Source organism: Mustela erminea, chromosome 4, assembly GCF_009829155.1.
Source record: "Mustela erminea isolate mMusErm1 chromosome 4, mMusErm1.Pri, whole genome shotgun sequence".
NCBI lineage: Eukaryota > Metazoa > Chordata > Mammalia > Carnivora > Mustelidae > Mustela > Mustela erminea.
In genome coordinates, this window is record NC_045617.1 from 66,405,734 (window position 1) to 66,419,762 (window position 14,029).

Below are 14,029 nucleotides of genomic sequence, written 5' to 3' on the forward strand. Positions count from 1 at the left end.
GGATTTAGGCAGAGAGAATGAAATTATTTGACTTGGAATTTGACCAGGATGTGGGGATATCAGCATAATTTTTCTTGGAGTAGTGTGTAATCTTAAATAAATACAAATGTACAAAGGGCTCAGATTTTACTTACTTTCCAGAAAAGAATTCCCTTTTGCTTAATGCAGAAATAATATAAAAACAAAAACAAAAGCAAAAAAAAAGTCTAAATTCTGCAGGTCCTTTGGAAAGTCCTCTCCCTAACCGTCACAAAAATTAACCTCACATCTCCCTTTCCCTCTATCTTTTCCCAACTTCTCATTTTCCTGTCCCTCCCCCACTGTATCTCATTCGTTGGCATAAATTATGCAAAAATACCTGGTCAAGGATTTAGCCCATGTCCTGTCTTTTCCTACTTAAATTGCTACAATCTCAAAGTCATTGGATGCCTGACCCATGTTTAGCACTGGGCATGTCTTAATAGTCTTTACCTACACTCTTCCATGGCATCACATCGACCTTCTGATTTGTTTCCTTTCTCTTCTTGTTAATCTGTCAACTTCTGGTTACATTTTGGTGCAAGGTCCCAACCCTTACCCTGAAGGTCAGTGTTATGCCTGGCTAAACCTATTTACTCATCTTGTCTTTTCCCATTTCATATTCCCTTTTCTGCACAATTTTCTAATTGGAAACCTATTACATTCCCAAAACTGAGCTTTTCTTTCAGTCTCTATTTTTTTGCTGAAAATGTTTTCTTGCCTTTGCTTACTATTTAATTAAAAACAGAATCATTTCTAGAGATGCATGAGCTCATAAAAGGATTTGTAGTCCAGTCATTTCCCAAATGAAGAAATATTCTTAAAATTTTCTTAACAAGTTATTTTCCATAATGGGAAATTCACTGTCTCTGAAGACACGCCATTCTACTATTGAAAAACTTCATTTAAGTTGTCCTTATATACTCAACTGAAACTTTTCCTCTTATAAATCCCACTTTTCTAGGGCAACACAAAATAAACTGATCTGTAACCTACAGGCAGTTTTCAACATATTCGATAATAACAGCCATAACTTTCTTCGGTCTCCTTTCTCTAGACTAAATACCTCTAAGCCATTCAAAAAGTTTTTTGCAAAGCACAGTATTCACCCTCTTACAGTTAGTCCCTGAATCACTCTCAGTCTTCTTTGGCATCTGTCTATAATCCCCCAATTCCCACGTTCCCTTTCATCAACTTCCCAGAAAGCAAATTTTTCAGTATTAATATTTATTTTACTAACATTTTTTATATTTAACTAATGTTCAAATTTATGCATATTGCTTATAAACAATTTTAGAACAGATACTATGTTGTTTTTTACATTTCATTTGTATAGCATATATTAAAAGGCAGAGAGAAGTGGGCAAAATTTTCAATTCTAAAATTATTATCCAGATAGATAATCAAGATGAGACACTTCAAACAACTTTTTATATGTGGAAATGAGCACGTTATTTGCCATAATCTATAAGCATTTCCTTATAGAATGAGCAGGTCATACCAACACTAAGTGTTAAAGCTAGAAACTTGCTCTTATTTTCAGATCTAGTGAAGGACACTATATATATATATTTCTTTCACATTCAAAGATGACAGAGCTGGTATTGCTGTTATTCAAAAATCATAGAAATGTTAAACTTAGAGGTCATGTAGTAAAACCTGCTTAAAAACAAGCAAACAGGCAATCGAGGGTAAAATGAGTTCTTCCTCAAGTTGCACAGTGACTGTTGATTAGTAACCAGAACAAAGGCTCCTAAATGACACCCAGTTATTCTTTTTTTATGCCAAATTTCTCCTTAAAAGGAAGCAAAACAAAAGAGTCTTCCTATGCATTTCTTCTCGAAAAAGTTTTCTCTAGTCACTGCTTATGTTAATAAATGAAGTCGTGTACTAGGTCCCCTGAGACCCATGCTAAATACTGGGAATCTGCTGACATGAAGGACTCCAGGATTCCATCCTACCACAGCTCAGAATGATCTAGATTCTTTCTCAATCCCCCATTTACCACCTACTCTCCAGTGCCTATACTAAGGCACATTAACTACTTCTAAATATCTCTCTTTCTAAAACATCAATACATTCCCCAAAGGTTCTTTTCCTGAAGTAGAAGCAGCCAGCCAAGGCAAAATCTCTGTACAGGTTCAGACTTTATCAAGCAAATATCATGGCTGAGAAGAAAAGGAGGTCAGTGTAAAGACTAGTCTGTACTGGGCTCTCTCTGTTAGCCTTTTGGCCAGATTGTGATTAAAAAAAAAAAAAAAAAAAGATTTTATTTCTTTATTTGTCAGAGAGAGAGAGCAAAGCAGGGGAGTGGTAGGCAGCACAGGCAGAGGGAGAAGAAGGCTCCTTGCTGAGCAAGGAGTCCGGTACAGGACTTGGTGAGCTGAGCTGAAGGCAGACGCTTAACCAACTGAGCCACCCAGGGTCCCTGTGATTTTTTTCTTTAATCATAATTTCAGCATCATTTTCCTCTCAAACTTTTCATTGCTTTTTCTTCTTTATCATTGACTGTCAAGAAGCTGTGACTTACCTAGACTTACCCAGACATTAAAACAGAAATACATACACTAATGTACTCTGAGTGTGGGAATGACATTGCCTCACTTTCTGTCTAGTCTAAAACGCCTGGAGGGGACAAGTAATTCTTAAGAATCTTTTTTTTTTTTTTTTTTTAAGATTTTATTCATTTATTTATTTATTTGTCAGAGAGAGAGAGAGAGAGAGAGAATGAGAGAGAGCACACAAGCAGGCAGAGGCAGAGACAGAAGCAGGCTCCCTGGCAAGCAAGGAGCCCCATGCAGGACTCAATCCCAGGACCCTGGGATCATGACTTGATTCGAAGGCAGTAGCTTAACCGATTGAGCCACCCAGGCATCCCAATTCTTAAGAATCTTACTGAAGGTTTAAAAATATTCTTACAGAGGATGTTGTGTTTATTGAATTTTATGAAGACTTTCTTGGTGATGCGGTTGGCTGTAGGCTGCTGAGTTTCTAGCCCTGTTTTTCATTTACTCATCAAAAAATGACTTAAGGAACAAACAGTCCTTGTGATGAGTCTGAATCAATTATTAGCACGATCAACATGTAATAACACTTTTAGTCATATTTTTAAGAAAAATCGTGAATGACCCACATTAACATTACTTGGGAAGAAAACATGTCAAAAGTTTCTTTGTTGAGCTGTGGTTTTTTAAAAAAGCATAAACCTTTGGGAGAAAAAAAAAAGCATAAAACTTTGAATAAAGTATTTGTTCCTTAAAACTTTTCAGGCAATGGCTATGTTGGGTAACGTGAAAGAATGGAAAGGACACAATTTCATAACATACATTTTCCAGTTAGAAAATCAAGGCCTTGTTACACCAGCCTTCCTGAGTAATTTTAGTGTAAATTATCAACAGAAAGGAATAGAAAGATCTTTTGTGATTTTTCTTGGTATACCTAGGAGGCAGTTTTCAAAATGGTGGCTAATGATAAAAGAAATAAAAAAGAAGAAGAAATCTCACTTATCATTAATTGTGTTTAAAGATTCTTCTTCTTCTTCTTCTTTTTTTTTTTTTTTTTGAGAGTAGGGAGGGGCAGAAGAAGAGGGAAAAAGAGTCTTAAGCAGACTCTGTGCTAAGTGCAGAGCCCTACTCTTGGCTTGATCTCACGAACCTGAGATCACTACCTGAGCAGAAACCAATGGTCAGACGCTTAACTGACTATACTACCCAGGTGCCCTACTACCATTAGCATTTTTATAAATTATGAGAGTCCACAGGCACTCTGTGGAGATTTTTTTTTTAACTTGGAGATATTTATTGCTGTCTCTGCCTGAAATATTTTTGGGTTGATAATTATTTGGCTATTTATTGTTATATAACAAATCACTCCAAAACTCATTGGCTTAAACAAAGACATTTATTTTTGTTCATAAATCTGCAGTGAGTATAGGATTAGTGAGGACAGATATTCTCTATTTCATTCAGCATTAGCTGGGGTGTCTGGAAAGCTAGCAACTGGGATCATCTGAAGCCTCAATGTTGTGGATGCTGGCTGCCATCTGGAATCTCAGCTAAGGCAGGAACACCTACATTGGCTTTTTCCATGTGGGTATTTGACTTCTTCACGATATGGTGGCTGAGTTCCAGGGTGAGCATCTCAAGAGGATCAGGTGGAAGACGCATCACCTTTCATGGCTTAGCGTTGGAGGACACCTTCCGCTGTGGTCACAAATCTTTCAGTGGAGGAGTGCCAGCCTCACATGGTAAGCGAAACAGGTTAGATGTGGAAGGTTAGATGTGGAATACTGATGAGGGCATCTTAGAAAAATATAACCCATCACAGTGGTAATGGGTAATCATTAGGACTAGTTGTTACTCAGCATTCTACTTGAAAAGAACTGACGCTTTTTCTATTTATCTAAATGCAAACATGACTATAAACCTTCTAGTCCTATCAACGTGGTTATGTATATCTTAACCAAAGTCAAAAGTAACTCTTGCTTATTAAAATCATATCTGAGAATCACAAGTCAGTACATAAGAAAAATTTGAAAAAATAACTGATCACATTGAATGCTTTCCTTAGGAGCCAAAAGTCTTTTAAATGACCTTTGGTCAAGTTACACTAAATTAATCAGCATCAAGGGGCCTCTATCAGTGTGATTTTTTTCAGAACTGTTAACATTTTATGGGATAGTCTACAAAATCTGTGGTCCTATATATAGGACTATTGTGTGACTGCACCATATCCTAATTTTCCAAGAGGACCAATGCCTCCTGCCCTATACACATATTGAGATGAGGGAGAAAGAAAAGCTTTTCTTCTGTTTTCCTCACTTTCCAACTTTCACCTCTGAAGGAATTCTATGAAGAATGATCTCAAGTAGCTTAAATGGTTTGATTTATATTATTTTATTCTTTTCTTCTGAGGGTTTTTCCAGATTTAAGTTCCTAAACAATTCATAGACACTGGCCTTATGACCAAGGTGACACCTTTAATTAGACCTGTGGAATTCTACCATGAAGCATCCATGCATTTGAAAGACACATGTTGAAAGCATGCTGAAAATACCAACAAATCAAAATTTAAAGTAGGTTTTTAAAAAATCTGAACTCACCCAAACTATAAATCCATATCTGTATTCCATGATAATGGGCACCTTATAGGCTTTTAAAAATACATACTGGAAAAATTCTACAAATATCAGAAGAGGAACAGATGTGGGTTTACCATAAAACTAAGAAGATGAAGGTTCAGAAGCTTCAGAAGCCCTCACTTCCATGAACTACCCCCACCCCCACCCGCAGAGGCCTTGGGAGGCTTATCACCATCTACTGCCTTTTTAAAGAAAACAGCATGACAAGGCAAGGAAGGGAAATTCCTCCAACAGGTCACTGTTCTAAATGACTTCTGATGAGAGTCTATTCCACCTTTTCAAACCCTACCTTTATGTTTATGCTTTTTTCTCCTTTAAGTTTGATTTGTAAATTTTCATTGCTTTGAATTTTCCCTTGGCATTTAAAAATGCTTTGCCCTTTGATTTGTTATTTGTATTCTATTGGTGCCTTGGAGCATTTTATATGGTGGATTTATCTCTTTCCCATGGCAAAGGAACAGTGTGTATCCCTAAGTTAAACAAACACAGGCAGCATTCAAGATGATACACAGCAATGGACGGTGTATAGATCCTAAATGAAGTTGTGTGTACACTAACAGTGTATGTCTAGCAAGCTTGGATTTAAACCAGGATATACAAATCCACATTTCATCTTTTCACTGAAATATTCCCCCCCAACATTTTTCTTACTCAGCTTTCTTCAACCCTTCAATCCAAACAAATACATTTTCCTTGGTCTTCCTTTTTCCAACAACACAACAATCAAGCACCTCTTCTTTTTTTTTTTTTTTTTTCCTGGTATCTTCCCCACTACCTCTGCATTATTCCTTGTATAAGAAACTATAGACTTTTAAACTGCAGCTTCTGACTAATGCTTGAAGAAGAGGAATAAAATGGAGGGAGCTGCCATGTTATTTCAGATTATTTATCTGTGACTTATCTTTTTTTTTTTTTTAAGATTTTATTTATTTATTTGAGAGAGAGGAAAAACAAGCGGGGGGAGGAGCAGGGGGGAAGGGAGAGGAACAAGCAGACTCCGTGCAGCACACAGAGTTCAAAATGGAGCTTCCTCTCCAGACCCTGAGACCATGGCCTGAGCCAAAACCAAGAGTCAAACACTTACCTGACTGAACCACCCAGGCACCCCTCTGGGATGTTTCTTATCAAAGTAGATTCAGCCTTGGTGGAGTCTATACTTCATTTAATTTGGGGGTCCTTCTTGAAAAAAAGAAATATGAAATTATTAAAAAATTATTTCAAAAAGTATGTATTTAGTGTTCAGTGTTCAGATTTAATAAACCATTGAAATAAACCAGATTGAAAAAGAGAATCTCAAAAAATTATAAATTCATTTTAAAAGCGGTCAAATATCACAAATATAATAAAAATCCATAAAAATAACATATTTAGGAACTCATTGTCTATCACACTTCTGTGATACTTTTTCCTAAATTTTTTGCTTGCCTGTAATTTGATCTCTTCTTTCTGTGACAATGATTTTGTATTATTTTCTGTAGGAGGAATAGAAAGGTGATTCAAGCAGCATAAGCTGACAGAAATTTCCTTTCTGGTTTTTTCATTGTTGAAGATCTAGAAAAGTTTCTTTCAGTTTCACAATGCATAATGGTAGTGTCATATAATGTTACGTGATCCTAGTAATGTCACGTAAGGTATAGGACTGACTAAAGTGCACTTCAGTGCATTTTGTGACTTCTTGACTAATCACCAATATCCTTTGAAGTGATGATACAATTAATTACCTTGTTGATGTCCTCCTCATAAAATAGAGGTAAGTGTGAACAAAAGAAATATGTTTCGCTAAACTCAAGGAAAGCTATCCCCACCTCAACTTTCCCTAGGCAGAATCTAAAAATGTATGTGGCCACATCATTGACATCCAACATGAGAGGAATTATTTTGGAAGGAAAGTTGAAGTGCAGGGTCATTGAGATCTTTACCATGCATGAGAGTACACTATAGTTTCGAAATTTCACACAACCCAATGACTGTGTGAACAAGCTCGTATGGCGCCTCCCAAGGCCTCTGCGGGCGGGGGGTGGGGGTAGTTCATGGAAGTGAGGGCTTCTGAAGCTTCATCTTCTTAGTTTTATGGTAAACCCACATCTGTTCCTCTTCTGATATTTGTAGAATTTTTCCAGTATGTATTTTTAAAAGCCTATTAGGTGCCCATTATCATGGAATACAGATGGGAATTTATAGTTTGGGTGAGTTCAGATTTTTTAAAAACCTACTTTAAATTTTGATTTGTTGGTATTTTCAGCATGCTTTCAACATGTGTCTTTCAAATGCCTGGATGCTTCATGGTAGAATTCCACAGGTCTAATTAAAGGTGTCACCCTGGTCATAAGGTAGTGGAATTCATGTATTAACTATCAAAGAAAAGTACAAAATAATTTTGTATAAAATGTGTTTAAATACTAAGCGAATGATCATTGTGCAATGAATTTATATAGGAAAAGAGTCTTGGAGTTGTCCTAAAAGAAGTGACAGGCATGGAATGAAGAAAAGGAGAAGAATGATGGGAAATCAAAGAATCAAAGAAAATACTACAGAGGTAAGTTTCCCAAGGCCCTTTATTATGCATTTAGGAAATTGGGGTCCTCAGAAATCAAGTTACTTGCCCAAGAGTCTATCAGTACTAGAGAATTAACAAGTTCCAGCTGCAGTGTGTTACCGTGTGTTTTTAAGTATCTCTAATGTGGTTTATTAAATCTGAACACTAGCTAAACCAGTGAGGCTAATTCTATAGAAAACCAATGGATGGAAGTCAGGTAAAGGAATGGTAAAGGAACTCTTTTTTGAGGTATACTTGACATACGATATCACAGTTGACCTTTGAACAATGTGGTGGTTAGGGATGCTGACACCCCACACAACTGAAAATCTTCCCCAAAACTTAACTACTAATAGCCTATTGTTGACTGGAAGCCATGCCAATAACATAAACAGCTGATTAATATATTTGTGTGTTTATGTGTATTATATACTGTATGCTTACCATAAAGTAAGCTAAAGAAAAGAAAATGTTATTAAAAATTATAAGAAAAATACATTTATGGTGCTATATTGTATTTATTTTTTAAAAAATCCCCATTTAAGTCGGCCCATGCAGTTCAAACCTGTGCTCATCAAGGGTCAATTGTATATTATTTTCAGGTATACAATATAATTATTCAGTATTTGTGTATATTGTAAATTGATCATCACAATAAATCTAATTAACATCTTTCAACCATATATAGTTACATATTCTTTTTCTTGTGATGGGAACTTTTAATATCTATTCTCTTAACAACTTTCAAATATGCAATACAGAATTATTGACTATAGTCACCATGCTGGACTGACATATTTTATAACTGGAAGTTTGTACATTTTGACTACTGTCACTCATTCAGTTCCCTTTAGTTCCCTTCACCAGTCTGTTCTCTGTGTCCATGAACTTGTTTTTTTTTTTTTTTTTTAAGATTTTATTTTATTTGACAGAGAGAGATCACAGTAGGCAGAGGCAGGCAGAGAGAGAGAAGGAAGCAGGCTCCCTGCTGAGTAGAGAGCCCGATGCGGGGCTCGATCCCAGGACCCTGAAAAAATGATCTGAGCTGAAAGCAGAGGCTTAACCCACTGAGCCACCCAGGTGCCCCTGAACTTGGTCGTTTTTTATTTTTGTTTTTATTGTAATAATTCTACATGTAAATGAGATCGTACAGTATTTGTCTTTCTCTGACTTATTTCACTTAGCAGAATGCCCTCAAGGTCCATCCATGTTGCCATAAATGGCAAGACTTCATTCTTTTTTGTGGTTGAGTAATATTCTGTTGTATATTTTTAAACCATTTTTAAACCACATTTTAAACCACATTTTTAAACCATTCATCCACTGATACAGGCTTAAGTTGTTGCAATGCTTTGGCTATTATAAATAATGCTGCAATGAACATGGGATTGCATATGTCTGAGTTAGTATTTTCATTTCTTTGGTTAAATACCCAGAAGTGGAATTGCTGGATCATATAGTAATTCCATTTTAAGATTTTTGAGGAACATCCATGCTGTTTTCCAGTTTACCTTCCTGCCAACAGTGTGGCATTCTCAACATTCTCAATAATACTCATTATGTCTTGTCTTTTTATAATAGCCATTCGAATAGGTGTGAGGTGATACCTCATTGTGCTGTTGATTTGCATTTCCCTGCTGATTAGTGATATTGAATGGGTTTTCATGTACCACCCATTTTCTTATTTGGGAAAATGTCTAAGCAGATCCTCTGCCTATTTTTAATCTTTTTTTTTTTTTTTGGCTACTGAGTTATATGAATTCTTTGTATATTTTGGATATTAATTCATTATCAGATACAGGTACCCCCACTTTTTGAAAGTTCTTATTATGCCACTTTTCTTATGAAGGACCTGGATTAGTACCTGTTTCATTAACTGAAAGAAATAAGTAACGAATTTTTGTTTTCATGAAAAAAGGAAAACAGTGAAAAAGTTGTCCATCATTTGTTTTGCAGCGAGCCACTAGAGGGGCAGAGCGCAACCCTGGCAGCGAGAGTGGCACCACCAAGCTGCTACCCCGGGAAATACACTCAGCACCTTAGTGCCAAGACGCCATAGCTTTGAACTATGTGAACATTTGTGCTTCATCTTAATTTATGTTGTGCATCCATTAGCAAGATGTGTCCTAAGGTATCAGAAAAGCCTAAGAGAGGGTTTTTAGGGCCTAAAAATTTTCAAAAGTTTTTCTGTATAAATTAGTGACATTTTGGTTTACGAAAGCTTTCATAAGAACATTTTCTACTTCTGGATAGCGGAGGAATGCACTATATAGTTTGCCACTATTTTCTCCCATTTGGTTGGCTGCCTTTTCGTTTTGTTGATGGTTTCCCTTGCTGCGCAGAGGCTTTTCAGTTTGATGTGGTCCCCCTTTAACAATCTTGATTATGTCACCTTTCCTTTTGGTATTAAATACAAAATCATCACCAAGGCTAATATCAAGTAGCTTAATGACTTTGGTTTCTTTTAGGTAAACAGAGCTTTTCAAGCACATATTGCAATGCCTAAAATACGGCAGGTGCTAAATAAACATTAGCTATCTTTATCTCACTGATGACTAAAACACTAATTCCATCACATAACAAAAACACATTTAATTGGGAATATCCTCTAAATATCTCCAACTTTCTAACCGTATGGCCTCATGTGTTCTTTCAGGCTCTGCTCCTATACATTGCTACTTTAAACATTAGTAGAGTAATCTACACTGAATCTTTCATATGACAACAAGTTTGGGGGAACAATGAACATAACACAATTTAAAACCAGAAATCTATGTTCAAAATGGTTATTCCCTTCAACCTGTGTAGGAGCCATTATGTTAGAGATTTCCAGGTGGATTGGATAAATTCAGGAATACTGAGAGCTGGGCTTTGATTTTTTTTTTTTTTAAGATAATTGGAAGAAGTTGCAAGTTCCTCAAGAAAGCTTCTTAGACATGGTGTGGAATCCAATGCCGAAGGCTGAGTAGTGCAGTATTACCTTGACAGAGACTGAGAGCTTTGACTGAGGACAGACCTACTGAGTCTCACTTTGCTGCAGCACAGAGCTGAGAAAACATCTGAAACTCATTAGCCCTGCCAAGGAACTGGAAAGTACTAAAAGTTGTGATGAACTAACACACCTGTACTAAGAAGGGAAGGCCTCGTGGGGGTCTTACCATTGGAGGCAGTGGTAAAGTTCAAGACCATCAGTGGTAGATGCCACCACCAAAGCACAAAACCAGACCATTCCCATCTCCCATCTCAGTGGGGACCAACATTGCATTCAAGGGCCAGATGGCCTCTGTCCCACTTTAGGTGTAGTTAGTGGGGCCCAAGGAGAATTGCTGGAGTGCTTTCTGTGTGCCAGGAGCTGTTTAGGTGCTTTGTGGAATTGAGACGTTCAAATCCTTGTTGTTATTCAAGGCAGTTCAGTTTTTATTCACCATTTCGCAGTGCAGTAGCTAAGGCATCAGAAAATGAGCATTGGGGGTGCCTGGGTGGCTCGGATGGTTGGGCCTCTGCCTTCAGCTCTGGTCATGATCCCAGGGTCCTGGGACTGAGTCTCATGTCGGGTTCCCTGCTTGGTGGGGAAGGAGTCTGCTTTTCCCTCTCTCCCTGCCTCTCCCCCGCTTATACTTTCTCTCTCTCTCTCAAATGAATAAATAAAATCTTTCAAAAAAAAAAAAAAGAAAAGAAAAGAAAAGAAAATGAACAATTGACCCACCATTGCAGAGTTGGTAAATGGTAGAACAAGGCTTTTTTTTTTTTTTGCCCTGGTGGCTCATAATTACTATAGTAAGGTACGAAGGTACAAAAGGTTCTCACTGCACCATTTCACAGGAGGATGATTGAATATTTATCTAAAACAGATAGAATTTCACTAAAAGAGACTCTTGTTTTTTTTAAATAACAGCTTCATTGATATATAATTAATGTATATAATTCACACCTTAAAGTGTATAATTTAAAAAGTGGTTTTCGTATATTTTCAGAGTTGTATAACTATCACCACATAAATTTAGAACATTTCTCTCACTCCCAGAAGAACCCCCCAGTGCCCATTAGCAGTTGCTCCTCATCTGCTTCCTTAGCCCCAGGCAACCGCTAACCTCCTTTCTATCTTTACAGATTTGCCAAGCTGGCATTTCATATACATGCAATATATAGGTTTTTGTTTTTTGTTTGTTTGTTTGTTTTTGTGACTGGCTTGTTTTAGTTAATGTAATGTTTTCAAGATTCATCCTTGTCATAGCATATTATCAGTATTTCATTTCTTTTTATTGTCAAATCATGTTCCATTTCATGGATATAGCACATTTTATATATCCATTTATCAGGTAATGCACATTTCAGTTGGTCCTACCTTTTGACTATCATGGATAATGCTACTATGAACATTTGTGTACAAATGTTTGTGTGAACATGTTTCATTTCTTTTGGGTTATTAAGAGACTCTTAGATTCTAGAAATTTCTACTCACAGCCTTTTCCATATTACCCACTCTCTCATTCCTTGCAAACAGTTTCTTCAGCACCCTATTGATACTGAGGTCTAAAAAGTCATGAAATTCTTCTCCCTTACAAATATGTTTTTCCTGTTATGGATTTATTCAACAATCACTCAACAAAATATATTTTATTTATTCCAGTCTTATACTAGCCACTATTTTGCATGCTGAAGATACATGATAAACTAGAATGTCCTGCTTTAAGAAATTTATATCTGGTTAGGGAGGGGGAGAGGGTTAGAAGCAAACATAGACAATTAGAATATTATTAATGTTTTACAGCTGAGACAAATAAAGGGCACAGAGTAGGGGTGCGTATTCTGTGAGAGCTAAGGAAGGCGTCACAGAATGTATGATGTTATTGAAGATCTCCCTGGGCGATATGCAAAGGACCAGAGTGTGTGAATGTCTTACAGCAGGAAAAGCATGACTGGACTCAAAACCTAACAGCAGGAACTGTGACCTAGAGTACCTCAGGTAAGAGGGTGGAGTGGTGACAGTTGAGGTGGAAACCCAGGCAGCAGTGAAATCACAGTTATCATTCTAAGGATCTGGACCTATTTTGAAGGTAACGTGGCTCCAGTGATTTTCAAGTCCAAGATTTTTAAACTGGAGGATTAACTATTACTAGGACATTTAAAACAACATAAACTTCAGAAAAAGTGAATCTTATAAAGAAGTCCTGAACTGCATTTATTATTATATTTCATGATAAAGTGCTTGACAACCAGAGGGCCCAGGATTGGTGATTAGAAGAACCTACCTTTGGAAGAAGGAAGTTTTCTCCAGGCATTATTGTTTTGCTGGTACTCCCTGTTTAGTAGTTCTTATCTAAATGTAGAGTTCTGAAATAAAAATAAATAAATAAATAAATAAATAAATAAATAAATAAATGTAAAGTTCTTTGACTTCTATTTCGTTCTCGTCAGGAATTATTCTGCCTTATGAAGTTCATGACCGACCATTGCCTTTCCAAGGTTTTGATATGTTCTGCACTAAGCTCTATAATACTACAGAGAAATTATAAACCAACCACTGACTCTTCTTTGAAGATCCATTTCAGCTTCTCTAAATATCTTCTTGTTTGTTTAGTTATGCTGTGAATGCTTCTGTCAAACATGGAATCCCTGAATGGCCTCAAGCCCTTTGAGGGCAAATCTTTGTCCTGGTGATGTGCATATTCACTGGATCCTGCCAATTTTCACTGAACTAAATTTATGCCTTAAAAATAAAAGAAGAAAAAATGAAGAAAGAAAAAATAATATGTGAGGGTAGCTAGAGGAAACTCCATAAAGGAGGGCAAGCATACCATTAGGTCAGACAGAAGGTTCTAGAATTAATTTAGAAGGTCAGGAGGGGGTGGGGCGCATGGATGGCTCAGTTGGTTGAGCGACTAGACGTCTTCAGCTCAGGTCATAATCCTGGAGTTCCCGAATCAAGTCTCACACTGGGCTCCCTGCTCAGCAGGGAGTCTGCTTCTCCAGCTGACCTCTCTCCTCTCATGTTCTCTCTCTCATTCTCTCTTTCTCTCAAATAAGTAAATAAAATCTTAACAACAAAAAAAAAGGTCAGGAGGAAAATCAAATAATATCTTTGTAGATACTATAGATATTTGGTAAGAACAACCAAGATGAATAGATTTATGTTATTAGTGTATAATCACAGCCACAGAACTACAAAGGACCCCAAAGGGATCCTTTTAGATATCAAAGTCATTTAGGTCAGGAGGAAAATCAAATAATATCTTTATAGATACTATAGATATTTGGTAAGAACAACCAAGATGAATAGATTTATGTTATTAGTGTATAATCACAGCCACAGAACTACAAAGGACCCCAAAGGG

At 36.8% G+C, this 14,029-nt stretch overlaps 1 long non-coding RNA gene across 1 annotated transcript; it reads right to left on the reverse strand.

The window, feature by feature from the left end:
- Nucleotides 1–4,039: 4,039 nt before the first annotated feature.
- Nucleotides 4,040–13,007, reverse strand: LOC116588428. The gene is made up of 3 exons (XR_004284939.1): nt 12,947–13,007; nt 6,243–6,337; nt 4,040–4,256 (listed from the first exon to the last, which is right to left on the reverse strand). It is a non-coding gene; the product is annotated as an uncharacterized LOC116588428 (long non-coding RNA).
- Nucleotides 13,008–14,029: the final 1,022 nt, after the last annotated feature.